Source organism: Eucalyptus grandis, chromosome 8, assembly GCF_016545825.1.
Source record: "Eucalyptus grandis isolate ANBG69807.140 chromosome 8, ASM1654582v1, whole genome shotgun sequence".
Lineage (NCBI taxonomy): Eukaryota > Viridiplantae > Streptophyta > Magnoliopsida > Myrtales > Myrtaceae > Eucalyptus > Eucalyptus grandis.
In genome coordinates, this window is record NC_052619.1 from 19,807,676 (window position 1) to 19,833,281 (window position 25,606).

Here is a 25,606-nt window from a genome sequence, read left to right on the forward strand (position 1 = left end):
TATAAATTACCCCAATCATTCAATTGCAAAGTGATAGCCCGATTCCTTCTTCCTTTTTTTAATATATATTTCCCATTTCTATTTAGGATCTAGTTGTTGTAACTAAGTATTTCACATATTTGATTTTTAGTGTACTAAATAATTTTTTTAGTACATTCCTAGATATTCCCATGATGTTTTACATGTCTATGTAGAAAAGTATCTCGCCAATAGTAAGTAAACTAAATCTTGGGGCCACCACTTTAATTTGCATCTTTTTAAAAAAAAATCAAGGTGGACTTAATTATACAGTGGTGGAAATTGGGTCAGACCGTAATTTCCAGGAGCGCCCCGTGGGGAGGAGGATGGGATGCTACTCGGGCAATCTAGGGAATCTATAGAGACACAGTTGTTGTCCTCTTGCGTCCGTCTCTACCATATATAAACCCGCCTCCCGCGGCCACTTCCCCATTTATTATACCTCCTCATTCCCCATCAAGCAACAGCAGCAGCAGCAGCAGCAGCCGCGACATCGCACGCACGCGACAGCACCAGCTCCGACTCTAGCGTCAACCGCACGCGAACATGTCCTCCATCGCTTCCTTCCTCTCTCCGCTCCCGCTCCCCGCGACGTGTCGCTCGCCCTCCATTCTCGGCCAGCGTCGGTACTCCCCGCCAAGCCTTCCCAGCTTCTGGGTAAGTCGGTCGTCGGAGTTCCTTCTTCTTCTTCTTCTTCTTCTTCTTCTTCTTCTTCTTCTTCTTCTTCTTCTTCTTCTTCTTGGTCTAGTGCGTGAGGAGTTAGCTTGTGTGGAAGGTGTCGATATGGTGAGACATGCATGCTTCCTCTTGCTGATCAACATTGGTTTTCGGTTTCCTTTCTGTAAAAGAGAAGGCGCCTCTGTCCATCAACTCTCCTCCTTTCTTCTTACATTAATTCGCTCTGTCTTATGACTCTTGTCGAGAGAGAGAGAGAGAGAGAGAGAGAGAGAGAGCTTATAGATGACAGAGGTGTACTTGTGGGTATATATGCAGAAGTTACAGATCATTGGGAACACTGAGTGAGGTTAAGTGTTAGTTTCAGACTCTGCCCCCTCCGTCTTCCGTACTTTACACACATGCCATCAACTTTCCTTTTCCTGTTTTTCTTTATTTTTAACTACATGTCGAATTCCTTCTTCCTTTCTCTCCCCATCAACTATACACTTTATTATTCCTACCCTGTTTCTCAAGCAGACAAAAAAAGGATGAAACTTTCATAATATTTTCCGGAACATACAAGTCCATCGCTGTCGAAGACGGCCTCTGCCTCTAATCCTTGTCCATCCTTTTGAACACTTGTGTTTGGGTTTATACAGAAGCTGTATATAAATACAAACGAATGAAGAAATATGGATCACACCGCACCACTAAACCACACTAACCCATCGATAGCTAGAAAACATTGCAGGTGTTTTGCCTTCCCCGGATAACGACAAGTGTCATCTTCGCTCCGATATTCGCCCCAGATGTAGCGCCATATCCAAACCTCTCATCCAAGGTACCATCAGCATGCCTGCCCAAGATTATTCATTCGAATCTAGATTAATAATATCAGTATGTCGTAATGCAAAGAAACTGAGAATACCTGCAACAAAAGCGTGGAATGTGTGGCCGCCTTTTTGGGGCTTGACGGGACTGTCATGCGCAGAGTATGATGTGCTTCCAGAATGGTCTGCCAATTATCAAGTGGCGAGAGATTGTGGAGGATGACTTAGGGAGTTGAAGGTGTTAAGGTAATGCCTTTTGTTTCGTTGCTTCTCTCGCCATTGTCCCACAGCTGCAAAAAGCTTTCGGCTCCGACAATGCACTTGGCCAGTCAAATCTGATGTAAATTTCGGGAGGAAATAATTGCGATTCCTCGTTCTCACGTGCATACATCGAGTGACGTGCTGACATAATATCGCTCATCCAATCAGATATCATTTTTATCATGTCATCCTATCGCTTGATGTGTTCCACATGATCTTTCTTTCGCGAAGGTTGCTCATCCATCGAGGATCACCAAACGTGTCGAAGCAACCAAGTCGATGTTGGGGTCGATGACCGATGGAGAAGTACAAGTATATCGGCCTATGATACGGCCTGGGTTGCTCTTGTAGAGGACGTCAGCGGAGCGGTAGCCCTCAGTTCCTGAAGCTCTACGGTGGATCGTGGACAATCAGCTTCCGACGGTTCTTGGGGCGACGATCTCATCTTCTCCCCCTCATGATCGAATCATCAACACCTTGGCTTGTGTCGTGGCTCTGAAGTACTGGAAGATTCATCCTGACAAATGCGAAAAAGGTGTGCCCTAACCTTATTTTGTTCTTGGCAATTCTTTGGCATCTTGAATCGACAGAAACAAATGCTTTTTCCTCAACTTGGGTGATTTTGACAGGAAATGACGTTCTTCAGAGACAACATATCTAAACTTGGAGAGGAGGACTCCGAGCACATGCCCATCGGGTTGAAGTTGCTTTTCCTTCGCTTATCGAGACCTTTCGGAAATTGGAGATCAAGATAATGTGGACTGACTCTCCCGTCTTACCAAGAGATATACGAAGAGGAATCTGAAGCTCAACAAGTAAGGAACTTAATACAGAATACATGGAGCTCAGCTTTTGCTAATGAAAGTTGTCTCTAAGCTTTTCTCACACTTTACTATGTTAGATAATGTATGAAAAAAAGTGAGGACAACTTATCTAATAAAAAATCACTATTCCCCTCAAAGTTGAAATGGCCCATTTAGATTTAGCTTTAGTAACATGTTGGGGGTAATGATTGTGTCGTGTTTTTGTGTGATACCGAAAAAAAAAAAAAGGATACCAAAGGACATAATGCACCAAGTGCCCACAACTCTACCCATAGCTTGGAGGGGATGGAGGGCTTAAATTGGGAAAAGCTTCTGAAAACTGCAGAGCGCAGATGGATCGTTCTTGTTCTCTCCTCCACTGCATTTGCACTCATGCAAACCAAGGATGCTAATTGCTTGGATTATTTAAGCAGAGCTGTCCAAGATTTAACGGAGGAGGTAAGCAACTTTTTCAATTAGTAGGAGTTAAATTTCTTTTCCTACCCTTTTCTTGCAATTATTTTCTTTGATTAGCCACTTCTATATAGGTCTTAAAAATTTTAAATATTAAATCACACATTTATTTAACAACTTAACCTCTAATACCATGTAATATTTTATGAAAAAAAAATTCAAACTCAGAATTTTCTACTCTAATATCATGCGAGTCTCATGAGATCATTGCCAATTATTTTAAAGATTTAAATTGGTAGATAAGATATAGAATATTTAAATTTTTTTACTATAGAGAAGCGGTCTTATCCATTGAGAAGTAATACCAATATCATTTTTCACTGGCAATTGTTAATTAATATGGATAGTGACACTTGGTTAGGAGGTGATCATATGAGGTTGTTAATTGATATATTAATTATAAAAAAAAAAAGCTCAAGTATATAAATATTAAAAATGTCACTTGGTGCATGTCATTTACAGATAGTAAGTCAAACAAAATAGTTGTCATCCCCTAATTAACTATTGGTTAGCACTATCAAGTTGCTGATATCATTGAGTTATGGACTTTAAAAAGTGACTTCTCTTTTTTGTTCCAAACTTTGCTTAGTTCAAATGTGTATCCGGTTGACTTGTTCCGAACATCTGTGGGCCGTTGACCGCTTGCAGCGACTGGAGTCTCTAGGTACTTCAAAGGATGAGATCAAAGAATGCATGAGCTACGTTCACAGGTAAAGAAAAAAAACCTAAACGAGACTTTCTTGTATTCTGTCGGATATGTTGTTTGAGAATTCAATCTACTTAAACGCAAGAGGCTCAACTCATGTAGTTGAATTGTAGCTTGAAAATTAGTAGTTGTGGGCATTCTAGACATGGCTGAAGGTAAGAAATGAATGCTGAATTTACTTATTGAAGTTTTTGTTACACTCTCAAATTCTAGCTTTAAAAAAAAAAAAAAATTAACCCCGATCGAAGCTTGGTCGAGCTTTGGAGCTAAGCTTCAAGCAACAAATTCTCGAGTTAATTATTATGAATTCAGATGAGTGGAAACCATGTTAATCTACATGACAAATATTGTATTAGATATTGAGTGAAAAGGGATCTGGGCGAGAAATTCAAGAATCAGTGATATTGACGACACTGCCATGGGATTCAGGCTCTTGGACTCATGGCCACAGAGAGTGTCTGCTGGTACTTGAAAACTCCTTGGTTTCTTTCCTTTTCTTTTCCATTTCTCTTGATTCACTACTTGGTGAAATAAACGTGTTGATGCGTTGGGTGTCGTCAGACGTGTTTGAACAATTTAAGCGCGGGGATGTGTTCTCAACCTTCTGGGGCAGTCGACAGAGGCAGTCACTGGAATGTTCAACCTCTATAGGGCCTCGAGTTGATCTTTCCAGGCGAGAGAAAATCCTCGAGGATGCAGCCATGCAGTGAAGTTTCTGAGACGGAAACGGAAGCTAACGAGCTACTTGATAAGTGGATCAGAACCAAGGACACCTGGCGAGGAATATGTACATTCCTCTTTGAACTTTGATTGGGTATCGCTCTGCCATCTTGGTTCGATTTTTGGATTCTATTTCCGTTGTTTTGGCATGCAATTGCCAGCTGTTATATTATTATTAAGATACTAGAAATGCCATTATCAAAATAAATATATGAATTTTTATTTAAAAGATTAGGGTACGCTCTGGATGTTCCATGGTATGCAAGCTTACCTCGTGTGGAGACAAGATTTTACATAGACCAGTATGGCGGCGAAAACGACGTTTGGATTGGCAAAGACTCTCTACAGGTTCTTCTCTTTTGTGGCCCATATTAGTTCTAATTTTCACTCTTTCTTTTAGAGAAAATATTATATATATATATATATATATATATATATATATATATATATTATGTTCAAATTCTAATCAACCATTAATCTTTTAAAGGTCGACACCCTAATTCCCCACTTACAATCACAACCAACAAATCTTGCTTAATCTTCCTGTATGTAATGGCAGGATGGGGTACGTTAACAACAATGTCTATCTCGAGCTCGCAAAGCTGGATTACAACAATTGCCAAGCCTCTCAGGAATGGGACAATTTTCAAGAGGTAATCTCGCCATAATTGAAGGGTGCAAAAAAGTATAGTAATTGAATTTGCTAATTGAGATCCGCAATTTATAGGTGGTATTGCGAGAGCAAACTTGTGGACTTCGGGACAAGTGGGAAGACTCTCCTTTATTCTTACTTTACGGCAAAAGCATTTACGAACCGGAACGGGCGAGAGAGAGACTCGCGTGGGCCAAAACGAGTGTGTTGGTGGATGCGATCGCGTCGTACTTGGAGGGAGGGAACCTCTCGTGAGCGAAGAAGAGGCTTCGTTCGTGAGTTCCAACAATTCTCAAGAAACAGAAGCACATAAACGGAAGGTGAGATCACTTGGATCGCTGTCGTTTCTCTTTTCTGGTTAACAGGAGGGTAGCCCTAACGCAGGCATGATATCGCGATTTGTGTTTGCCGATATATACCATGAGCCAGAGATGATTCGATGTTGGGTACGAAAGTTACACATGCATGACACAATTGCACGTGCACATATGGTCAACACGATCTCGATCTGCATAGTGAAATTCCTAGCGAGAAATCCGCAAGTGGACGTGCGGAGACCTTACATGAACAGGCGGGGTTCGCGGAAAAGTATGTGTAAGTCCGCTCCTTTGTCGTCTCCTCCCTTTCCGAAGAACGAAAACCACATTCCTCGTCATCCTCAAATCCAAATAACCTTTTCGTTTTCCGTTCTCTCTTGTTTGGCCAATTGCATCTGAAAAACCAAGTACAACCTGTAAAGGGAAAAAGCAAACAGGCGCTAGTCTTTGATTGATCAGAAAGTTTTTAATTATTACTGTTCTTAATTTGCGAATGATGAGGACACCTTTTCTAACGTGAAGAAAATATTGCAGCAGGAGCTCCATTCCCAAAGGGAGGACAAGGGCTCATTGCAGCTCTGCTTGGAACCCTAGACCAGCTTTCATTGGAAGTCTTGGTGGCTCGTGGTAAAGACATTGGCCATGCTCTAGCGTACTGCGAGTAAAGCCTATATTCCACTAATTAAATTAAATACAGTTGTTACAATGTATAACCACATTATGATCTTTCATTAGGAAAAGAAAAGACAGGGTAACCATGATCTTTCACTCTAATTAATATCATTTGCTCTAATCTGGAAGAGCTAGAGTTGACGCTGTATCGGACACGATAGATTGGCCCTAACAAATTTGATGCGATGTAGAAGTTTCGAATGATTATATTTGAGTGACAATTTTATTGTAAAATTACGCATTGCAAACTTATTTGAAGCAAAAGCCATTTCTCGTCTTAAGAAATGTCCGGAGAGTTCTACTTCCGGCTTTCGAGCCGTTGCGCAATCGCCGGATAAATTAACGATCTATTAACTTAGAAACAACGGAAAATATACGGAGAACTTTTAAAAACCGTTTCCCTCGATCGAAATCTCGACCCGGCAAATCGTCAAAATAAAAATAAAAAACGAAATAAATCTAAAATCGATCGAGATCTCGACCCGGCAAATCGTCAAAATAAAAGTAAAAACGAAAAAGAGGGGTGCAACACGAGGACTTCCCGGGAGGTCACCCATCCTAGTACTACTCTCGCCCAAGCACGCTTAACCGGAGTTACGATGGGATCCGGTGCATTAGTGCTGGTATGATCGCACCCGTCATGTTACGCATTGCAAACTTATTTGAAGCAAAAGCCATTTCTCGTCTTAAGAAATGTCCGGAGAGTTCTACTTCCGGCTTTCGAGCCGTTGCGCAATCGCCGGATAAATTAACGATCTATTAACTTAGAAACAACGGAAAATATACGGAGAACTTTTAAAAACCGTTTCCCTCGATCGAAATCTCGACCCGGCAAATCGTCAAAATAAAAATAAAAAACGAAATAAATCTAAAATCGATCGAGATCTCGACCCGGCAAATCGTCAAAATAAAAGTAAAAACGAAAAAGAGGGGTGCAACACGAGGACTTCCCGGAGGTCACCCATCCTAGTACTACTCTCGCCCAAGCACGCTTAACCGGAGTTACGATGGGATCCGGTGCATTAGTGCTGGTATGATCGCACCCGTCATGTTACGCATTGCAAACTTATTTGAAGCAAAAGCCATTTCTCGTCTTAAGAAATGTCCGGAGAGTTCTACTTCCGGCTTTCGAGCCGTTGCGCAATCGCCGGATAAATTAACGATATATTAACTTAGAAACAACGGAAAATATACGGAGAACTTTTAAAAACCGTTTCCCTCGATCGAAATCTCGACCCGGCAAATCGTCAAAATAAAAATAAAAAACGAAATAAATCTAAAATCGATCGAGATCTCGACCCGGCAAATCGTCAAAATAAAAGTAAAAACGAAAAAGAGGGGTGCAACACGAGGACTTCCCAGGAGGTCACCCATCCTAGTACTACTCTCGCCCAAGCACGCTTAACTTCGGAGTTATGATGGGATCCGGTGCATTAGTGCTGGTATGATCGCACCCGTCATGTTACGCATTGCAAACTTATTTGAAGCAAAAGCCATTTCTCGTCTTAAGAAATGTCCGGAGAGTTCTACTTCCGGCTTTCGAGCCGTTGCGCAATCGCCGGATAAATTAACGATCTATTAACTTAGAAACAACGGAAAATATACGGAGAACTTTTAAAAACCGTTTCCCTCGATCGAAATCTCGACCCGGCAAATCGTCAAAATAAAAATAAAAAACGAAATAAATCTAAAATCGATCGAGATCTCGACCCGGCAAATCGTCAAAATAAAAGTAAAAACGAAAAAGGGGTGCAACACGAGGACTTCCCGGGAGGTCACCCATCCTAGTACTACTCTCGCCCAAGCACGCTTAACCGGAGTTACGATGGGATCCGGTGCATTAGTGCTGGTATGATCGCACCCGTCATGTTACGCATTGCAAACTTATTTGAAGCAAAAGCCATTTCTCGTCTTAAGAAATGTCCGGAGAGTTCTACTTCCGGCTTTCGAGCCGTTGCGCAATCGCCGGATAAATTAACGATATATTAACTTAGAAACAACGGAAAATATACGGAGAACTTTTAAAAACCGTTTCCCTCGATCGAAATCTCGACCCGGCAAATCGTCAAAATAAAAATAAAAAACGAAATAAATCTAAAATCGATCGAGATCTCGACCCGGCAAATCGTCAAAATAAAAGTAAAAACGAAAAAGAGGGGTGCAACACGAGGACTTCCCAGGAGGTCACCCATCCTAGTACTACTCTCGCCCAAGCACGCTTAACTTCGGAGTTCTGATGGGATCCGGTGCATTAGTGCTGGTATGATCGCACCCGTCATGTTACGCATTGCAAACTTATTTGAAGCAAAAGCCATTTCTCGTCTTAAGAAATGTCCGGAGAGTTCTACTTCCGGCTTTCGAGGAGCCGTTGCGCAATCGCCGGATAAATTAACGATCTATTAACTTAGAAACAACGGAAAATATACGGAGAACTTTTAAAAACCGTTTCCCTCGATCGAAATCTCGACCCGGCAAATCGTCAAAATAAAAATAAAAAACGAAATAAATCTAAAATCGATCGAGATCTCGACCCGGCAAATCGTCAAAATAAAAGTAAAAACGAAAAAGAGGGGTGCAACACGAGGACTTCCCGGGAGGTCACCCATCCTAGTACTACTCTCGCCCAAGCACGCTTAACCGGAGTTACGATGGGATCCGGTGCATTAGTGCTGGTATGATCGCACCCGTCATGTTACGCATTGCAAACTTATTTGAAGCAAAAGCCATTTCTCGTCTTAAGAAATGTCCGGAGAGTTCTACTTCCGGCTTTCGAGCCGTTGCGCAATCGCCGGATAAATTAACGATCTATTAACTTAGAAACAACGGAAAATATACGGAGAACTTTTAAAAACCGTTTCCCTCGATCGAAATCTCGACCCGGCAAATCGTCAAAATAAAAATAAAAAACGAAATAAATCTAAAATCGATCGAGATCTCGACCCGGCAAATCGTCAAAATAAAAGTAAAAACGAAAAAGGGGTGCAACACGAGGACTTCCCGGGAGGTCACCCATCCTAGTACTACTCTCGCCCAAGCACGCTTAACCGGAGTTACGATGGGATCCGGTGCATTAGTGCTGGTATGATCGCACCCGTCATGTTACGCATTGCAAACTTATTTGAAGCAAAAGCCATTTCTCGTCTTAAGAAATGTCCGGAGAGTTCTACTTCCGGCTTTCGAGCCGTTGCGCAATCGCCGGATAAATTAACGATATATTAACTTAGAAACAACGGAAAATATACGGAGAACTTTTAAAAACCGTTTCCCTCGATCGAAATCTCGACCCGGCAAATCGTCAAAATAAAAATAAAAAACGAAATAAATCTAAAATCGATCGAGATCTCGACCCGGCAAATCGTCAAAATAAAAGTAAAAACGAAAAAAGGGGTGCAACACGAGGACTTCCCGGAGGTCACCCATCCTAGTACTACTCTCGCCCAAGCACGCTTAACCGGAGTTACGATGGGATCCGGTGCATTAGTGCTGGTATGATCGCACCCGTCATGTTACGCATTGCAAACTTATTTGAAGCAAAAGCCATTTCTCGTCTTAAGAAATGTCCGGAGAGTTCTACTTCCGGCTTTCGAGCCGTTGCGCAATCGCCGGATAAATTAACGATATATTAACTTAGAAACAACGGAAAATATACGGAGAACTTTTAAAAACCGTTTCCCTCGATCGAAATCTCGACCCGGCAAATCGTCAAAATAAAAATAAAAAACGAAATAAATCTAAAATCGATCGAGATCTCGACCCGGCAAATCGTCAAAATAAAAGTAAAAACGAAAAAGAGGGGTGCAACACGAGGACTTCCCGGGAGGTCACCCATCCTAGTACTACTCTCGCCCAAGCACGCTTAACCGGAGTTACGATGGGATCCGGTGCATTAGTGCTGGTATGATCGCACCCGTCATGTTACGCATTGCAAACTTATTTGAAGCAAAAGCCATTTCTCGTCTTAAGAAATGTCCGGAGAGTTCTACTTCCGGCTTTCGAGCCGTTGCGCAATCGCCGGATAAATTAACGATCTATTAACTTAGAAACAACGGAAAATATACGGAGAACTTTTAAAAACCGTTTCCCTCGATCGAAATCTCGACCCGGCAAATCGTCAAAATAAAAATAAAAAACGAAATAAATCTAAAATCGATCGAGATCTCGACCCGGCAAATCGTCAAAATAAAAGTAAAAACGAAAAAGGGGTGCAACACGAGGACTTCCCGGGAGGTCACCCATCCTAGTACTACTACTCTCGCCCAAGCACGCTTAACCGGAGTTACGATGGGATCCGGTGCATTAGTGCTGGTATGATCGCACCCGTCATGTTACGCATTGCAAACTTATTTGAAGCAAAAGCCATTTCTCGTCTTAAGAAATGTCCGGAGAGTTCTACTTCCGGCTTTCGAGCCGTTGCGCAATCGCCGGATAAATTAACGATCTATTAACTTAGAAACAACGGAAAATATACGGAGAACTTTTAAAAACCGTTTCCCTCGATCGAAATCTCGACCCGGCAAATCGTCAAAATAAAAATAAAAAACGAAATAAATCTAAAATCGATCGAGATCTCGACCCGGCAAATCGTCAAAATAAAAGTAAAAACGAAAAAGGGGTGCAACACGAGGACTTCCCGGGAGGTCACCCATCCTAGTACTACTCTCGCCCAAGCACGCTTAACCGGAGTTCGATGGGATCCGGTGCATTAGTGCTGGTATGATCGCACCCGTCATATTACGCATTGCAAACTTATTTGAAGCAAAAGCCATTTCTCGTCTTAAGAAATGTCCGGAGAGTTCTACTTCCGGCTTTCGAGCCGTTGCGCAATCGCCGGATAAATTAACGATATATTAACTTAGAAACAACGGAAAATATACGGAGAACTTTTAAAAACCGTTTCCCTCGATCGAAATCTCGACCCGGCAAATCGTCAAAATAAAAATAAAAAACGAAATAAATCTAAAATCGATCGAGATCTCGACCCGGCAAATCGTCAAAATAAAAGTAAAAACGAAAAAAGGGGTGCAACACGAGGACTTCCCAGGAGGTCACCCATCCTAGTACTACTCTCGCCCAAGCACGCTTAACTTCGGAGTTCTGATGGGATCCGGTGCATTAGTGCTGGTATGATCGCACCCGTCATGTTACGCATTGCAAACTTATTTGAAGCAAAAGCCATTTCTCGTCTTAAGAAATGTCCGGAGAGTTCTACTTCCGGCTTTCGAGCCGTTGCGCAATCGCCGGATAAATTAACGATATATTAACTTAGAAACAACGGAAAATATACGGAGAACTTTTAAAAACCGTTTCCCTCGATCGAAATCTCGACCCGGCAAATCGTCAAAATAAAAATAAAAAACGAAATAAATCTAAAATCGATCGAGATCTCGACCCGGCAAATCGTCAAAATAAAAGTAAAAAAACGAAAAAGAGGGGTGCAACACGAGGACTTCCCGGGAGGTCACCCATCCTAGTACTACTCTCGCCCAAGCACGCTTAACCGGAGTTCGATGGGATCCGGTGCATTAGTGCTGGTATGATCGCACCCGTCATGTTACGCATTGCAAACTTATTTGAAGCAAAAGCCATTTCTCGTCTTAAGAAATGTCCGGAGAGTTCTACTTCCGGCTTTCGAGGAGCCGTTGCGCAATCGCCGGATAAATTAACGATCTATTAACTTAGAAACAACGGAAAATATACGGAGAACTTTTAAAAACCGTTTCCCTCGATCGAAATCTCGACCCGGCAAATCGTCAAAATAAAAATAAAAAACGAAATAAATCTAAAATCGATCGAGATCTCGACCCGGCAAATCGTCAAAATAAAAGTAAAAACGAAAAAAGGGTGCAACACGAGGACTTCCCGGAGGTCACCCATCCTAGTACTACTCTCGCCCAAGCACGCTTAACCGGAGTTACGATGGGATCCGGTGCATTAGTGCTGGTATGATCGCACCCGTCATGTTACGCATTGCAAACTTATTTGAAGCAAAAGCCATTTCTCGTCTTAAGAAATGTCCGGAGAGTTCTACTTCCGGCTTTCGAGCCGTTGCGCAATCGCCGGATAAATTAACGATATATTAACTTAGAAACAACGGAAAATATACGGAGAACTTTTAAAAACCGTTTCCCTCGATCGAAATCTCGACCCGGCAAATCGTCAAAATAAAAATAAAAAACGAAATAAATCTAAAATCGATCGAGATCTCGACCCGGCAAATCGTCAAAATAAAAGTAAAAACGAAAAAGAGGGGTGCAACACGAGGACTTCCCAGGAGGTCACCCATCCTAGTACTACTCTCGCCCAAGCACGCTTAACTTCGGAGTTATGATGGGATCCGGTGCATTAGTGCTGGTATGATCGCACCCGTCATGTTACGCATTGCAAACTTATTTGAAGCAAAAGCCATTTCTCGTCTTAAGAAATGTCCGGAGAGTTCTACTTCCGGCTTTCGAGCCGTTGCGCAATCGCCGGATAAATTAACGATCTATTAACTTAGAAACAACGGAAAATATACGGAGAACTTTTAAAAACCGTTTCCCTCGATCGAAATCTCGACCCGGCAAATCGTCAAAATAAAAATAAAAAACGAAATAAATCTAAAATCGATCGAGATCTCGACCCGGCAAATCGTCAAAATAAAAGTAAAAACGAAAAAGAGGGGTGCAACACGAGGACTTCCCGGAGGTCACCCATCCTAGTACTACTCTCGCCCAAGCACGCTTAACCGGAGTTACGATGGGATCCGGTGCATTAGTGCTGGTATGATCGCACCCGTCATGTTACGCATTGCAAACTTATTTGAAGCAAAAGCCATTTCTCGTCTTAAGAAATGTCCGGAGAGTTCTACTTCCGGCTTTCGAGCCGTTGCGCAATCGCCGGATAAATTAACGATATATTAACTTAGAAACAACGGAAAATATACGGAGAACTTTTAAAAACCGTTTCCCTCGATCGAAATCTCGACCCGGCAAATCGTCAAAATAAAAATAAAAAACGAAATAAATCTAAAATCGATCGAGATCTCGACCCGGCAAATCGTCAAAATAAAAGTAAAAACGAAAAAGGGTGCAACACGAGGACTTCCCGGGAGGTCACCCATCCTAGTACTACTCTCGCCCAAGCACGCTTAACCGGAGTTACGATGGGATCCGGTGCATTAGTGCTGGTATGATCGCACCCGTCATGTTACGCATTGCAAACTTATTTGAAGCAAAAGCCATTTCTCGTCTTAAGAAATGTCCGGAGAGTTCTACTTCCGGCTTTCGAGCCGTTGCGCAATCGCCGGATAAATTAACGATCTATTAACTTAGAAACAACGGAAAATATACGGAGAACTTTTAAAAACCGTTTCCCTCGATCGAAATCTCGACCCGGCAAATCGTCAAAATAAAAATAAAAAACGAAATAAATCTAAAATCGATCGAGATCTCGACCCGGCAAATCGTCAAAATAAAAGTAAAAACGAAAAAAGGGGTGCAACACGAGGACTTCCCAGGAGGTCACCCATCCTAGTACTACTCTCGCCCAAGCACGCTTAACTTCGGAGTTCTGATGGGATCCGGTGCATTAGTGCTGGTATGATCGCACCCGTCATGTTACGCATTGCAAACTTATTTGAAGCAAAAGCCATTTTTCGTCTTAAGAAATGTCCGGAGAGTTCTACTTCCGGCTTTCGAGCCGTTGCGCAATCGCCGGATAAATTAACGATATATTAACTTAGAAACAACGGAAAATATACGGAGAACTTTTAAAAACCGTTTCCCTCGATCGAAATCTCGACCCGGCAAATCGTCAAAATAAAAATAAAAAACGAAATAAATCTAAAATCGATCGAGATCTCGACCCGGCAAATCGTCAAAATAAAAGTAAAAACGAAAAAAGGGTGCAACACGAGGACTTCCCGGGAGGTCACCCATCCTAGTACTACTCTCGCCCAAGCACGCTTAACCGGAGTTACGATGGGATCCGGTGCATTAGTGCTGGTATGATCGCACCCGTCATGTTACGCATTGCAAACTTATTTGAAGCAAAAGCCATTTCTCGTCTTAAGAAATGTCCGGAGAGTTCTACTTCCGGCTTTCGAGCCGTTGCGCAATCGCCGGATAAATTAACGATATATTAACTTAGAAACAACGGAAAATATACGGAGAACTTTTAAAAACCGTTTCCCTCGATCGAAATCTCGACCCGGCAAATCGTCAAAATAAAAATAAAAAACGAAATAAATCTAAAATCGATCGAGATCTCGACCCGGCAAATCGTCAAAATAAAAGTAAAAACGAAAAAGAGGGGTGCAACACGAGGACTTCCCGGAGGTCACCCATCCTAGTACTACTCTCGCCCAAGCACGCTTAACCGGAGTTACGATGGGATCCGGTGCATTAGTGCTGGTATGATCGCACCCGTCATGTTACGCATTGCAAACTTATTTGAAGCAAAAGCCATTTCTCGTCTTAAGAAATGTCCGGAGAGTTCTACTTCCGGCTTTCGAGCCGTTGCGCAATCGCCGGATAAATTAACGATCTATTAACTTAGAAACAACGGAAAATATACGGAGAACTTTTAAAAACCGTTTCCCTCGATCGAAATCTCGACCCGGCAAATCGTCAAAATAAAAATAAAAAACGAAATAAATCTAAAATCGATCGAGATCTCGACCCGGCAAATCGTCAAAATAAAAGTAAAAACGAAAAAGAGGGGTGCAACACGAGGACTTCCCGGGAGGTCACCCATCCTAGTACTACTCTCGCCCAAGCACGCTTAACCGGAGTTACGATGGGATCCGGTGCATTAGTGCTGGTATGATCGCACCCGTCATGTTACGCATTGCAAACTTATTTGAAGCAAAAGCCATTTCTCGTCTTAAGAAATGTCCGGAGAGTTCTACTTCCGGCTTTCGAGCCGTTGCGCAATCGCCGGATAAATTAACGATATATTAACTTAGAAACAACGGAAAATATACGGAGAACTTTTAAAAACCGTTTCCCTCGATCGAAATCTCGACCCGGCAAATCGTCAAAATAAAAATAAAAAACGAAATAAATCTAAAATCGATCGAGATCTCGACCCGGCAAATCGTCAAAATAAAAGTAAAAACGAAAAAGAGGGGTGCAACACGAGGACTTCCCAGGAGGTCACCCATCCTAGTACTACTCTCGCCCAAGCACGCTTAACTTCGGAGTTCTGATGGGATCCGGTGCATTAGTGCTGGTATGATCGCACCCGTCATGTTACGCATTGCAAACTTATTTGAAGCAAAAGCCATTTCTCGTCTTAAGAAATGTCCGGAGAGTTCTACTTCCGGCTTTCGAGCCGTTGCGCAATCGCCGGATAAATTAACGATCTATTAACTTAGAAACAACGGAAAATATACGGAGAACTTTTAAAAACCGTTTCCCTCGATCGAAATCTCGACCCGGCAAATCGTCAAAATAAAAATAAAAAACGAAATAAATCTAAAATCGATCGAGATCTCGACCCGGCAAATCGTCAAAATAAAAGTAAAAACGAAAAAAAGGGGTGCAACACGAGGACTTCCCGGGAGGTCACCCATCCTAGTACTACTCTCGCCCAAGCACGCTTAACCGGAGTTACGATGGGATCCGGTGCATTAGTGCTGGTATGATCGCACCCGTCATGTTACGCATTGCAAACTTATTTGAAGCAAAAGCCATTTCTCGTCTTAAGAAATGTCCGGAGAGTTCTACTTCCGGCTTTCGAGCCGTTGCGCAATCGCCGGATAAATTAACGATATATTAACTTAGAAACAACGGAAAATATACGGAGAACTTTTAAAAACCGTTTCCCTCGATCGAAATCTCGACCCGGCAAATCGTCAAAATAAAAATAAAAAACGAAATAAATCTAAAATCGATCGAGATCTCGACCCGGCAAATCGTCAAAATAAAAGTAAAAACGAAAAAGAGGGGTGCAACACGAGGACTTCCCGGGAGGTCACCCATCCTAGTACTACTCTCGCCCAAGCACGCTTAACTTCGGAGTTCTGATGAGATCTGGTGCATTAGTGCTGGTATGATCGCACCCGTCATGTTACGCATTGCAAACTTATTTGAAGCAAAAGCCATTTCTCGTCTTAAGAAATGTCCGGAGAGTTCTACTTCCGGCTTTCGAGCCGTTGCGCAATCGCCGGATAAATTAACGATATATTAACTTAGAAACAACGGAAAATATACGGAGAACTTTTAAAAACCGTTTCCCTCGATCGAAATCTCGACCCGGCAAATCGTCAAAATAAAAATAAAAAACGAAATAAATCTAAAATCGATCGAGATCTCGACCCGGCAAATCGTCAAAATAAAAGTAAAAACGAAAAAGAGGGGTGCAACACGAGGACTTCCCAGGAGGTCACCCATCCTAGTACTACTCTCGCCCAAGCACGCTTAACTTCGGAGTTATGATGGGATCCGGTGCATTAGTGCTGGTATGATCGCACCCGTCATGTTACGCATTGCAAACTTATTTGAAGCAAAAGCCATTTCTCGTCTTAAGAAATGTCCGGAGAGTTCTACTTCCGGCTTTCGAGCCGTTGCGCAATCGCCGGATAAATTAACGATCTATTAACTTAGAAACAACGGAAAATATACGGAGAACTTTTAAAAACCGTTTCCCTCGATCGAAATCTCGACCCGGCAAATCGTCAAAATAAAAATAAAAAACGAAATAAATCTAAAATCGATCGAGATCTCGACCCGGCAAATCGTCAAAATAAAAGTAAAAACGAAAAAGAGGATGGCAACACGAGGACTTCCCGGAGGTCACCCATCCTAGTACTACTCTCGCCCAAGCACGCTTAACCGGAGTTACGATGGGATCCGGTGCATTAGTGCTGGTATGATCGCACCCGTCATGTTACGCATTGCAAACTTATTTGAAGCAAAAGCCATTTCTCGTCTTAAGAAATGTCCGGAGAGTTCTACTTCCGGCTTTCGAGCCGTTGCGCAATCGCCGGATAAATTAACGATATATTAACTTAGAAACAACGGAAAATATACGGAGAACTTTTAAAAACCGTTTCCCTCGATCGAAATCTCGACCCGGCAAATCGTCAAAATAAAAATAAAAAACGAAATAAATCTAAAATCGATCGAGATCTCGACCCGGCAAATCGTCAAAATAAAAGTAAAAACGAAAAAGGGGTGCAACACGAGGACTTCCCGGGAGGTCACCCATCCTAGTACTACTCTCGCCCAAGCACGCTTAACCGGAGTTCGATGGGATCCGGTGCATTAGTGCTGGTATGATCGCACCCGTCATGTTACGCATTGCAAACTTATTTGAAGCAAAAGCCATTTCTCGTCTTAAGAAATGTCCGGAGAGTTCTACTTCCGGCTTTCGAGCCGTTGCGCAATCGCCGGATAAATTAACGATATATTAACTTAGAAACAACGGAAAATATACGGAGAACTTTTAAAAACCGTTTCCCTCGATCGAAATCTCGACCCGGCAAATCGTCAAAATAAAAATAAAAAACGAAATAAATCTAAAATCGATCGAGATCTCGACCCGGCAAATCGTCAAAATAAAAGTAAAAACGAAAAAGAGGGTTCAACACGGGGACTTCCCAGGAGGTCACCCATCCTAGTACTACTCTCGCCCAAGCACGCTTAACCGGAGTTACGATGGGATCCGGTGCATTAGTGCTGGTATGATCGCACCCGTCATGTTACGCATTGCAAACTTATTTGAAGCAAAAGCCATTTCTCGTCTTAAGAAATGTCCGGAGAGTTCTACTTCCGGCTTTCGAGCCGTTGCGCAATCGCCGGATAAATTAACGATCTATTAACTTAGAAACAACGGAAAATATACGGAGAACTTTTAAAAACCGTTTCCCTCGATCGAAATCTCGACCCGGCAAATCGTCAAAATAAAAATAAAAAACGAAATAAATCTAAAATCGATCGAGATCTCGACCCGGCAAATCGTCAAAATAAAAGTAAAAACGAAAAAGAGGGGTGCAACACGAGGACTTCCCGGGAGGTCACCCATCCTAGTACTACTCTCGCCCAAGCACGCTTAACCGGAGTTACGATGGGATCCGGTGCATTAGTGCTGGTATGATCGCACCCGTCATGTTACGCATTGCAAACTTATTTGAAGCAAAAGCCATTTTCGTCTTAAGAAATGTCCGGAGAGTTCTACTTCCGGCTTTCGAGCCGTTGCGCAATCGCCGGATAAATTAACGATATATTAACTTAGAAACAACGGAAAATGTACGGAGAACTTTTAAAAACCGTTTCCCTCGATCGAAATCTCGACCCGGCAAATCGTCAAAATAAAAATAAAAAAGGAAATAAATCTAAAATCGATCGAGATCTCGACCCGGCAAATCGTCAAAATAAAAGTAAAAACGAAAAAGAAGGGTGCAACACGAGGACTTCCCAGGAGGTCACCCATCCTAGTACTACTCTCGCCCAAGCACGCTTAACTTCGGAGTTCTGATGGGATCCGGTGCATTAGTGCTGGTATGATCGCACCCGTCATGTTACGCATTGCAAACTTATTTGAAGCAAAAGCCATTTCTCGTCTTAAGAAATGTCCGGAGAGTTCTACTTCCGGCTTTCGAGCCGTTGCGCAATCGCCGGATAAATTAACGATCTATTAACTTAGAAACAACGGAAAATATACGGAGAACTTTTAAAAACCGTTTCCCTCGATCGAAATCTCGACCCGGCAAATCGTCAAAATAAAAATAAAAAACGAAATAAATCTAAAATCGATCGAGATCTCGACCCGGCAAATCGTCAAAATAAAAGTAAAAACGAAAAAAGGGGTGCAACACGAGGACTTCCCGGGAGGTCACCCATCCTAGTACTACTCTCGCCCAAGCACGCTTAACCGGAGTTCGATGGGATCCGGTGCATTAGTGCTGGTATGATCGCACCCGTCATGTTACGCATTGCAAACTTATTTGAAGCAAAAGCCATTTCTCGTCTTAAGAAATGTCCGGAGAGTTCTACTTCCGGCTTTCGAGCCGTTGCGCAATCGCCGGATAAATTAACGATATATTAACTTAGAAACAACGGAAAATATACGGAGAACTTTTAAAAACCGTTTCCCTCGATCGAAATCTCGACCCGGCAAATCGTCAAAATAAAAATAAAAAACGAAATAAATCTAAAATCGATCGAGATCTCGACCCGGCAAATCGTCAAAATAAAAGTAAAAACGAAAAAGAGGGGTGCAACACGAGGACTTCCCGGAGGTCACCCATCCTAGTACTACTCTCGCCCAAGCACGCTTAACCGGAGTTACGATGGGATCCGGTGCATTAGTGCTGGTATGATCGCACCCGTCATGTTACGCATTGCAAACTTATTTGAAGCAAAAGCCATTTCTCGTCTTAAGAAATGTCCGGAGAGTTCTACTTCCGGCTTTCGAGCCGTTGCGCAATCGCCGGATAAATTAACGATATATTAACTTAGAAACAACGGAAAATATACGGAGAACTTTTAAAAACCGTTTCCCTCGATCGAAATCTCGACCCGGCAAATCGTCAAAATAAAAATAAAAAACGAAATAAATCTAAAATCGATCGAGATCTCGACCCGGCAAATCGTCAAAATAAAAGTAAAAACGAAAAAGAGGGGTGCAACACGAGGACTTCCCGGAGGTCACCCATCCTAGTACTACTCTCGCCCAAGCACGCTTAACCGGAGTTACGATGGGATCCGGTGCATTAGTGCTGGTATGATCGCACCCGTCATGTTACGCATTGCAAACTTATTTGAAGCAAAAGCCATTTCTCGTCTTAAGAAATGTCCGGAGAGTTCTACTTCCGGCTTTCGAGCCGTTGCGCAATCGCCGGATAAATTAACGATATATTAACTTAGAAACAACGGAAAATATACGGAGAACTTTTAAAAACCGTTTCCCTCGATCGAAATCTCGACCCGGCAAATCGTCAAAATAAAAATAAAAAACGAAATAAATCTAAAATCGATCGAGATCTCGACCCGGCAAATCGTCAAAATAAAAGTAAAAACGAAAAAAGGGGTGCAACACGAGGACTTCCCGGGAGGTCACCCATCCTAGTACTACTCTCGCCCAAGCACGCTTAACCGGAGTTACGATGGGATCCGGTGCATTAGTGCTGGTATGATCGCACCCGTCATGTTACGCATTGCAAACTTATTTGAAGCAAAAGCCATTTCTCGTCTTAAGAAATGTCCGGAGAGTTCTACTTCCGGCTTTCGAGCCGTTGCGCAATCCCGGATAAATTAACGATATATTAACTTAGAAACAACGGAAAATATACGGAGAACTTTTAAAAACCGTTTCCCTCGATCGAAATCTCGACCCGGCAAATCGTCAAAATAAAAATAAAAAACGAAATAAATCTAAAATCGATCGAGATCTCGACCCGGCAAATCGTCAAAATAAAAGTAAAAACGAAAAAAAGAGGGGTTCAACACGAGGACTTCCCAGGAGGTCACCCATCCTAGTACTACTCTCGCCCAAGCACGCTTAACCGGAGTTACGATGGGATCCGGTGCATTAGTGCTGGTATGATCGCACCCGTCATGTTACGCATTGCAAACTTATTTGAAGCAAAAGCCATTTCTCGTCTTAAGAAATGTCCGGAGAGTTCTACTTCCGGCTTTCGAGCCGTTGCGCAATCGCCGGATAAATTAACGATATATTAACTTAGAAACAACGGAAAATATACGGAGAACTTTTAAAAACCGTTTCCCTCGATCGAAATCTCGACCGGCAAATCGTCAAAATAAAAATAAAAAACGAAATAAATCTAAAATCGATCGAGATCTCGACCCGGCAAATCGTCAAAATAAAAGTAAAAACGAAAAAGAGGGGTGCAACACGAGGACTTCCCGGGAGGTCACCCATCCTAGTACTACTCTCGCCCAAGCACGCTTAACCGGAGTTACGATGGGATCCGGTGCATTAGTGCTGGTATGATCGCACCCGTCATGTTACGCATTGCAAACTTATTTGAAGCAAAAGCCATTTCTCGTCTTAAGAAATGTCCGGAGAGTTCTACTTCCGGCTTTCGAGCCGTTGCGCAATCGCCGGATAAATTAACGATATATTAACTTAGAAACAACGGAAAATATACGGAGAACTTTTAAAAACCGTTTCCCTCGATCGAAATCTCGACCCGGCAAATCGTCAAAATAAAAATAAAAAACGAAATAAATCTAAAATCGATCGAGATCTCGACCCGGCAAATCGTCAAAATAAAAGTAAAAACGAAAAAGAGGGGTGCAACACGAGGACTTCCCGGGAGGTCACCCATCCTAGTACTACTCTCGCCCAAGCACGCTTAACCGGAGTTCGATGGGATCCGGTGCATTAGTGCTGGTATGATCGCACCCGTCATGTTACGCATTGCAAACTTATTTGAAGCAAAAGCCATTTCTCGTCTTAAGAAATGTCCGGAGAGTTCTACTTCCGGCTTTCGAGCCGTTGCGCAATCGCCGGATAAATTAACGATATATTAACTTAGAAACAACGGAAAATATACGGAGAACTTTTAAAAACCGTTTCCCTCGATCGAAATCTCGACCCGGCAAATCGTCAAAATAAAAATAAAAAACGAAATAAATCTAAAATCGATCGAGATCTCGACCCGGCAAATCGTCAAAATAAAAGTAAAAACGAAAAAGAGGGGTGCAACACGAGGACTTCCCGGAGGTCACCCATCCTAGTACTACTCTCGCCCAAGCACGCTTAACCGGAGTTACGATGGGATCCGGTGCATTAGTGCTGGTATGATCGCACCCGTCATGTTACGCATTGCAAACTTATTTGAAGCAAAAGCCATTTCTCGTCTTAAGAAATGTCCGGAGAGTTCTACTTCCGGCTTTCGAGCCGTTGCGCAATCGCCGGATAAATTAACGATATATTAACTTAGAAACAACGGAAAATATACGGAGAACTTTTAAAAACCGTTTCCCTCGATCGAAATCTCGACCCGGCAAATCGTCAAAATAAAAATAAAAAACGAAATAAATCTAAAATCGATCGAGATCTCGACCCGGCAAATCGTCAAAATAAAAGTAAAAACGAAAAAGAGGGGTGCAACACGAGGACTTCCCGGGAGGTCACCCATCCTAGTACTACTCTCGCCCAAGCACGCTTAACCGGAGTTACGATGGGATCCGGTGCATTAGTGCTGGTATGATCGCACCCGTCATGTTACGCATTGCAAACTTATTTGAAGCAAAAGCCATTTCTCGTCTTAAGAAATGTCCGGAGAGTTCTACTTCCGGCTTTCGAGCCGTTGCGCAATCGCCGGATAAATTAACGATCTATTAACTTAGAAACAACGGAAAATATACGGAGAACTTTTAAAAACCGTTTCCCTCGATCGAAATCTCGACCCGGCAAATCGTCAAAATAAAAATAAAAAACGAAATAAATCTAAAATCGATCGAGATCTCGACCCGGCAAATCGTCAAAATAAAAGTAAAAACGAAAAAAAGGGGTGCAACACGAGGACTTCCCGGGAGGTCACCCATCCTAGTACTACTCTCGCCCAAGCACGCTTAACCGGAGTTCGATGGGATCCGGTGCATTAGTGCTGGTATGATCGCACCCGTCATGTTACGCATTGCAAACTTATTTGAAGCAAAAGCCATTTCTCGTCTTAAGAAATGTCCGGAGAGTTCTACTTCCGGCTTTCGAGCCGTTGCGCAATCGCCGGATAAATTAACGATATATTAACTTAGAAACAACGGAAAATATACGGAGAACTTTTAAAAACCGTTTCCCTCGATCGAAATCTCGACCCGGCAAATCGTCAAAATAAAAATAAAAAACGAAATAAATCTAAAATCGATCGAGATCTCGACCCGGCAAATCGTCAAAATAAAAGTAAAAACGAAAAAGAGGGGTGCAACACGAGGACTTCCCGGAGGTCACCCATCCTAGTACTACTCTCGCCCAAGCACGCTTAACCGGAGTTACGATGGGATCCGGTGCATTAGTGCTGGTATGATCGCACCCGTCATGTTACGCATTGCAAACTTATTTGAAGCAAAAGCCATTTCTCGTCTTAAGAAATGTCCGGAGAGTTCTACTTCCGGCTTTCGAGCCGTTGCGCAATCGCCGGATAAATTAACGATCTATTAACTTAGAAACAACGGAAAATATACGGAGAACTTTTAAAAACCGTTTCCCTCGATCGAAATCTCGACCCGGCAAATCGTCAAAATAAAAATAAAAAACGAAATAAATCTAAAATCGATCGAGATCTCGACCCGGCAAATCGTCAAAATAAAAGTAAAAACGAAAAAAGGGGTGCAACACGAGGACTTCCCGGGAGGTCACCCATCCTAGTACTACTCTCGCCCAAGCACGCTTAACCGGAGTTACGATGGGATCCGGTGCATTAGTGCTGGTATGATCGCACCCGTCATGTTACGCATTGCAAACTTATTTGAAGCAAAAGCCATTTCTCGTCTTAAGAAATGTCCGGAGAGTTCTACTTCCGGCTTTCGAGCCGTTGCGCAATCGCCGGATAAATTAACGATATATTAACTTAGAAACAACGGAAAATATACGGAGAACTTTTAAAAACCGTTTCCCTCGATCGAAATCTCGACCCGGCAAATCGTCAAAATAAAAATAAAAAACGAAATAAATCTAAAATCGATCGAGATCTCGACCCGGCAAATCGTCAAAATAAAAGTAAAAACGAAAAAGGGGTGCAACACGAGGACTTCCCGGGAGGTCACCCATCCTAGTACTACTCTCGCCCAAGCACGCTTAACCGGAGTTACGATGGGATCCGGTGCATTAGTGCTGGTATGATCGCACCCGTCATGTTACGCATTGCAAACTTATTTGAAGCAAAAGCCATTTCTCGTCTTAAGAAATGTCCGGAGAGTTCTACTTCCGGCTTTCGAGCCGTTGCGCAATCGCCGGATAAATTAACGATATATTAACTTAGAAACAACGGAAAATATACGGAGAACTTTTAAAAACCGTTTCCCTCGATCGAAATCTCGACCCGGCAAATCGTCAAAATAAAAATAAAAAACGAAATAAATCTAAAATCGATCGAGATCTCGACCCGGCAAATCGTCAAAATAAAAGTAAAAACGAAAAAGAGGGGTGCAACACGAGGACTTCCCGGAGGTCACCCATCCTAGTACTACTCTCGCCCAAGCACGCTTAACCGGAGTTCGATGGGATCCGGTGCATTAGTGCTGGTATGATCGCACCCGTCATGTTACGCATTGCAAACTTATTTGAAGCAAAAGCCATTTCTCGTCTTAAGAAATGTCCGGAGAGTTCTACTTCCGGCTTTCGAGCCGTTGCGCAATCGCCGGATAAATTAACGATCTATTAACTTAGAAACAACGGAAAATATACGGAGAACTTTTAAAAACCGTTTCCCTCGATCGAAATCTCGACCCGGCAAATCGTCAAAATAAAAATAAAAAACGAAATAAATCTAAAATCGATCGAGATCTCGACCCGGCAAATCGTCAAAATAAAAGTAAAAACGAAAAAGAGGGGTGCAACACGAGGACTTCCCGGGAGGTCACCCATCCTAGTACTACTCTCGCCCAAGCACGCTTAACCGGAGTTACGATGGGATCCGGTGCATTAGTGCTGGTATGATCGCACCCGTCATGTTACGCATTGCAAACTTATTTGAAGCAAAAGCCATTTCTCGTCTTAAGAAATGTCCGGAGAGTTCTACTTCCGGCTTTCGAGCCGTTGCGCAATCCGGATAAATTAACGATATATTAACTTAGAAACAACGGAAAATATACGGAGAACTTTTAAAAACCGTTTCCCTCGATCGAAATCTCGACCCGGCAAATCGTCAAAATAAAAATAAAAAACGAAATAAATCTAAAATCGATCGAGATCTCGACCCGGCAAATCGTCAAAATAAAAGTAAAAACGAAAAAGAGGGGTGCAACACGAGGACTTCCCGGGAGGTCACCCATCCTAGTACTACTCTCGCCCAAGCACGCTTAACCGGAGTTACGATGGGATCCGGTGCATTAGTGCTGGTATGATCGCACCCGTCATGTTACGCATTGCAAACTTATTTGAAGCAAAAGCCATTTTCGTCTTAAGAAATGTCCGGAGAGTTCTACTTCCGGCTTTCGAGCCGTTGCGCAATCGCCGGATAAATTAACGATATATTAACTTAGAAACAACGGAAAATATACGGAGAACTTTTAAAAACCGTTTCCCTCGATCGAAATCTCGACCCGGCAAATCGTCAAAATAAAAATAAAAAACGAAATAAATCTAAAATCGATCGAGATCTCGACCCGGCAAATCGTCAAAATAAAAGTAAAAACGAAAAAGAGGGGTGCAACACGAGGACTTCCCGGAGGTCACCCATCCTAGTACTACTCTCGCCCAAGCACGCTTAACCGGAGTTACGATGGGATCCGGTGCATTAGTGCTGGTATGATCGCACCCGTCATGTTACGCATTGCAAACTTATTTGAAGCAAAAGCCATTTCTCGTCTTAAGAAATGTCCGGA

General features: G+C 42.6%; 46 non-coding genes and 2 pseudogenes across 46 annotated transcripts; 1 reads left to right on the top strand and 47 right to left on the bottom strand.

Moving 5' to 3' along the window:
- The first annotated feature begins 1,383 nt into the window (after nucleotides 1-1,383).
- Nucleotides 1,384-5,434, top strand: LOC120287052 (annotated as a pseudogene).
- A 1,196-nt stretch (nucleotides 5,435-6,630) lies between these two features.
- LOC120288000 lies at nucleotides 6,631-6,747 on the bottom strand. Its single transcript, XR_005546250.1, has one exon. It is a non-coding gene; the product is annotated as a 5S ribosomal RNA (ribosomal RNA).
- A 292-nt stretch (nucleotides 6,748-7,039) lies between these two features.
- Nucleotides 7,040-7,155, bottom strand: LOC120287874. Its single transcript, XR_005546137.1, has one exon. It is a non-coding gene; the product is annotated as a 5S ribosomal RNA (ribosomal RNA).
- A 292-nt stretch (nucleotides 7,156-7,447) lies between these two features.
- On the bottom strand, nucleotides 7,448-7,566 carry LOC120287949. The gene has a single exon (XR_005546202.1). It is a non-coding gene; the product is annotated as a 5S ribosomal RNA (ribosomal RNA).
- Nucleotides 7,567-7,856: 290 nt separating this feature from the next.
- LOC120288001 lies at nucleotides 7,857-7,973 on the bottom strand. Its single transcript, XR_005546251.1, has one exon. It is a non-coding gene; the product is annotated as a 5S ribosomal RNA (ribosomal RNA).
- A 292-nt stretch (nucleotides 7,974-8,265) lies between these two features.
- LOC120287845 lies at nucleotides 8,266-8,384 on the bottom strand. The gene has a single exon (XR_005546108.1). It is a non-coding gene; the product is annotated as a 5S ribosomal RNA (ribosomal RNA).
- Nucleotides 8,385-8,679: 295 nt separating this feature from the next.
- LOC120288002 lies at nucleotides 8,680-8,796 on the bottom strand. Its single transcript, XR_005546252.1, has one exon. It is a non-coding gene; the product is annotated as a 5S ribosomal RNA (ribosomal RNA).
- Nucleotides 8,797-9,086: 290 nt separating this feature from the next.
- Nucleotides 9,087-9,203, bottom strand: LOC120288003. Its single transcript, XR_005546253.1, has one exon. It is a non-coding gene; the product is annotated as a 5S ribosomal RNA (ribosomal RNA).
- A 291-nt stretch (nucleotides 9,204-9,494) lies between these two features.
- Nucleotides 9,495-9,610, bottom strand: LOC120287875. Its single transcript, XR_005546138.1, has one exon. It is a non-coding gene; the product is annotated as a 5S ribosomal RNA (ribosomal RNA).
- A 292-nt stretch (nucleotides 9,611-9,902) lies between these two features.
- On the bottom strand, nucleotides 9,903-10,019 carry LOC120288004. The gene has a single exon (XR_005546254.1). It is a non-coding gene; the product is annotated as a 5S ribosomal RNA (ribosomal RNA).
- Nucleotides 10,020-10,309: 290 nt separating this feature from the next.
- On the bottom strand, nucleotides 10,310-10,429 carry LOC120287892. Its single transcript, XR_005546155.1, has one exon. It is a non-coding gene; the product is annotated as a 5S ribosomal RNA (ribosomal RNA).
- Nucleotides 10,430-10,719: 290 nt separating this feature from the next.
- LOC120287982 lies at nucleotides 10,720-10,835 on the bottom strand. Its single transcript, XR_005546232.1, has one exon. It is a non-coding gene; the product is annotated as a 5S ribosomal RNA (ribosomal RNA).
- A 291-nt stretch (nucleotides 10,836-11,126) lies between these two features.
- On the bottom strand, nucleotides 11,127-11,245 carry LOC120287955. Its single transcript, XR_005546208.1, has one exon. It is a non-coding gene; the product is annotated as a 5S ribosomal RNA (ribosomal RNA).
- A 294-nt stretch (nucleotides 11,246-11,539) lies between these two features.
- On the bottom strand, nucleotides 11,540-11,655 carry LOC120287983. The gene has a single exon (XR_005546233.1). It is a non-coding gene; the product is annotated as a 5S ribosomal RNA (ribosomal RNA).
- A 293-nt stretch (nucleotides 11,656-11,948) lies between these two features.
- On the bottom strand, nucleotides 11,949-12,064 carry LOC120287890. Its single transcript, XR_005546153.1, has one exon. It is a non-coding gene; the product is annotated as a 5S ribosomal RNA (ribosomal RNA).
- Nucleotides 12,065-12,356: 292 nt separating this feature from the next.
- On the bottom strand, nucleotides 12,357-12,475 carry LOC120287961. The gene has a single exon (XR_005546214.1). It is a non-coding gene; the product is annotated as a 5S ribosomal RNA (ribosomal RNA).
- A 292-nt stretch (nucleotides 12,476-12,767) lies between these two features.
- Nucleotides 12,768-12,883, bottom strand: LOC120287876. The gene has a single exon (XR_005546139.1). It is a non-coding gene; the product is annotated as a 5S ribosomal RNA (ribosomal RNA).
- Nucleotides 12,884-13,172: 289 nt separating this feature from the next.
- Nucleotides 13,173-13,289, bottom strand: LOC120287865. Its single transcript, XR_005546128.1, has one exon. It is a non-coding gene; the product is annotated as a 5S ribosomal RNA (ribosomal RNA).
- A 291-nt stretch (nucleotides 13,290-13,580) lies between these two features.
- LOC120287986 lies at nucleotides 13,581-13,699 on the bottom strand. Its single transcript, XR_005546236.1, has one exon. It is a non-coding gene; the product is annotated as a 5S ribosomal RNA (ribosomal RNA).
- A 290-nt stretch (nucleotides 13,700-13,989) lies between these two features.
- Nucleotides 13,990-14,106, bottom strand: LOC120287866. Its single transcript, XR_005546129.1, has one exon. It is a non-coding gene; the product is annotated as a 5S ribosomal RNA (ribosomal RNA).
- Nucleotides 14,107-14,398: 292 nt separating this feature from the next.
- Nucleotides 14,399-14,514, bottom strand: LOC120287877. Its single transcript, XR_005546140.1, has one exon. It is a non-coding gene; the product is annotated as a 5S ribosomal RNA (ribosomal RNA).
- Nucleotides 14,515-14,806: 292 nt separating this feature from the next.
- On the bottom strand, nucleotides 14,807-14,923 carry LOC120288005. The gene has a single exon (XR_005546255.1). It is a non-coding gene; the product is annotated as a 5S ribosomal RNA (ribosomal RNA).
- A 292-nt stretch (nucleotides 14,924-15,215) lies between these two features.
- LOC120287997 lies at nucleotides 15,216-15,334 on the bottom strand. Its single transcript, XR_005546247.1, has one exon. It is a non-coding gene; the product is annotated as a 5S ribosomal RNA (ribosomal RNA).
- Nucleotides 15,335-15,626: 292 nt separating this feature from the next.
- LOC120288006 lies at nucleotides 15,627-15,743 on the bottom strand. The gene has a single exon (XR_005546256.1). It is a non-coding gene; the product is annotated as a 5S ribosomal RNA (ribosomal RNA).
- Nucleotides 15,744-16,035: 292 nt separating this feature from the next.
- Nucleotides 16,036-16,154, bottom strand: LOC120287916. Its single transcript, XR_005546172.1, has one exon. It is a non-coding gene; the product is annotated as a 5S ribosomal RNA (ribosomal RNA).
- Nucleotides 16,155-16,446: 292 nt separating this feature from the next.
- Nucleotides 16,447-16,565, bottom strand: LOC120287972. The gene has a single exon (XR_005546225.1). It is a non-coding gene; the product is annotated as a 5S ribosomal RNA (ribosomal RNA).
- A 292-nt stretch (nucleotides 16,566-16,857) lies between these two features.
- LOC120287898 lies at nucleotides 16,858-16,973 on the bottom strand (annotated as a pseudogene).
- A 290-nt stretch (nucleotides 16,974-17,263) lies between these two features.
- Nucleotides 17,264-17,379, bottom strand: LOC120287984. Its single transcript, XR_005546234.1, has one exon. It is a non-coding gene; the product is annotated as a 5S ribosomal RNA (ribosomal RNA).
- A 291-nt stretch (nucleotides 17,380-17,670) lies between these two features.
- LOC120287888 lies at nucleotides 17,671-17,787 on the bottom strand. The gene has a single exon (XR_005546151.1). It is a non-coding gene; the product is annotated as a 5S ribosomal RNA (ribosomal RNA).
- A 292-nt stretch (nucleotides 17,788-18,079) lies between these two features.
- Nucleotides 18,080-18,196, bottom strand: LOC120288007. Its single transcript, XR_005546257.1, has one exon. It is a non-coding gene; the product is annotated as a 5S ribosomal RNA (ribosomal RNA).
- Nucleotides 18,197-18,487: 291 nt separating this feature from the next.
- LOC120287873 lies at nucleotides 18,488-18,606 on the bottom strand. The gene has a single exon (XR_005546136.1). It is a non-coding gene; the product is annotated as a 5S ribosomal RNA (ribosomal RNA).
- Nucleotides 18,607-18,897: 291 nt separating this feature from the next.
- On the bottom strand, nucleotides 18,898-19,013 carry LOC120287985. Its single transcript, XR_005546235.1, has one exon. It is a non-coding gene; the product is annotated as a 5S ribosomal RNA (ribosomal RNA).
- A 292-nt stretch (nucleotides 19,014-19,305) lies between these two features.
- LOC120287878 lies at nucleotides 19,306-19,421 on the bottom strand. Its single transcript, XR_005546141.1, has one exon. It is a non-coding gene; the product is annotated as a 5S ribosomal RNA (ribosomal RNA).
- Nucleotides 19,422-19,713: 292 nt separating this feature from the next.
- Nucleotides 19,714-19,829, bottom strand: LOC120287879. Its single transcript, XR_005546142.1, has one exon. It is a non-coding gene; the product is annotated as a 5S ribosomal RNA (ribosomal RNA).
- Nucleotides 19,830-20,120: 291 nt separating this feature from the next.
- Nucleotides 20,121-20,237, bottom strand: LOC120288009. Its single transcript, XR_005546259.1, has one exon. It is a non-coding gene; the product is annotated as a 5S ribosomal RNA (ribosomal RNA).
- A 293-nt stretch (nucleotides 20,238-20,530) lies between these two features.
- Nucleotides 20,531-20,647, bottom strand: LOC120287872. The gene has a single exon (XR_005546135.1). It is a non-coding gene; the product is annotated as a 5S ribosomal RNA (ribosomal RNA).
- A 291-nt stretch (nucleotides 20,648-20,938) lies between these two features.
- On the bottom strand, nucleotides 20,939-21,055 carry LOC120288010. Its single transcript, XR_005546260.1, has one exon. It is a non-coding gene; the product is annotated as a 5S ribosomal RNA (ribosomal RNA).
- Nucleotides 21,056-21,347: 292 nt separating this feature from the next.
- Nucleotides 21,348-21,463, bottom strand: LOC120287987. The gene has a single exon (XR_005546237.1). It is a non-coding gene; the product is annotated as a 5S ribosomal RNA (ribosomal RNA).
- Nucleotides 21,464-21,755: 292 nt separating this feature from the next.
- Nucleotides 21,756-21,871, bottom strand: LOC120287880. Its single transcript, XR_005546143.1, has one exon. It is a non-coding gene; the product is annotated as a 5S ribosomal RNA (ribosomal RNA).
- A 292-nt stretch (nucleotides 21,872-22,163) lies between these two features.
- LOC120288011 lies at nucleotides 22,164-22,280 on the bottom strand. Its single transcript, XR_005546261.1, has one exon. It is a non-coding gene; the product is annotated as a 5S ribosomal RNA (ribosomal RNA).
- A 292-nt stretch (nucleotides 22,281-22,572) lies between these two features.
- LOC120287988 lies at nucleotides 22,573-22,688 on the bottom strand. Its single transcript, XR_005546238.1, has one exon. It is a non-coding gene; the product is annotated as a 5S ribosomal RNA (ribosomal RNA).
- Nucleotides 22,689-22,980: 292 nt separating this feature from the next.
- Nucleotides 22,981-23,096, bottom strand: LOC120287881. The gene has a single exon (XR_005546144.1). It is a non-coding gene; the product is annotated as a 5S ribosomal RNA (ribosomal RNA).
- A 291-nt stretch (nucleotides 23,097-23,387) lies between these two features.
- On the bottom strand, nucleotides 23,388-23,504 carry LOC120288012. The gene has a single exon (XR_005546262.1). It is a non-coding gene; the product is annotated as a 5S ribosomal RNA (ribosomal RNA).
- A 290-nt stretch (nucleotides 23,505-23,794) lies between these two features.
- Nucleotides 23,795-23,911, bottom strand: LOC120288013. The gene has a single exon (XR_005546263.1). It is a non-coding gene; the product is annotated as a 5S ribosomal RNA (ribosomal RNA).
- A 292-nt stretch (nucleotides 23,912-24,203) lies between these two features.
- LOC120287869 lies at nucleotides 24,204-24,318 on the bottom strand. The gene has a single exon (XR_005546132.1). It is a non-coding gene; the product is annotated as a 5S ribosomal RNA (ribosomal RNA).
- Nucleotides 24,319-24,610: 292 nt separating this feature from the next.
- On the bottom strand, nucleotides 24,611-24,727 carry LOC120287846. Its single transcript, XR_005546109.1, has one exon. It is a non-coding gene; the product is annotated as a 5S ribosomal RNA (ribosomal RNA).
- Nucleotides 24,728-25,017: 290 nt separating this feature from the next.
- LOC120287847 lies at nucleotides 25,018-25,134 on the bottom strand. The gene has a single exon (XR_005546110.1). It is a non-coding gene; the product is annotated as a 5S ribosomal RNA (ribosomal RNA).
- A 291-nt stretch (nucleotides 25,135-25,425) lies between these two features.
- On the bottom strand, nucleotides 25,426-25,541 carry LOC120287882. The gene has a single exon (XR_005546145.1). It is a non-coding gene; the product is annotated as a 5S ribosomal RNA (ribosomal RNA).
- Nucleotides 25,542-25,606: the final 65 nt, after the last annotated feature.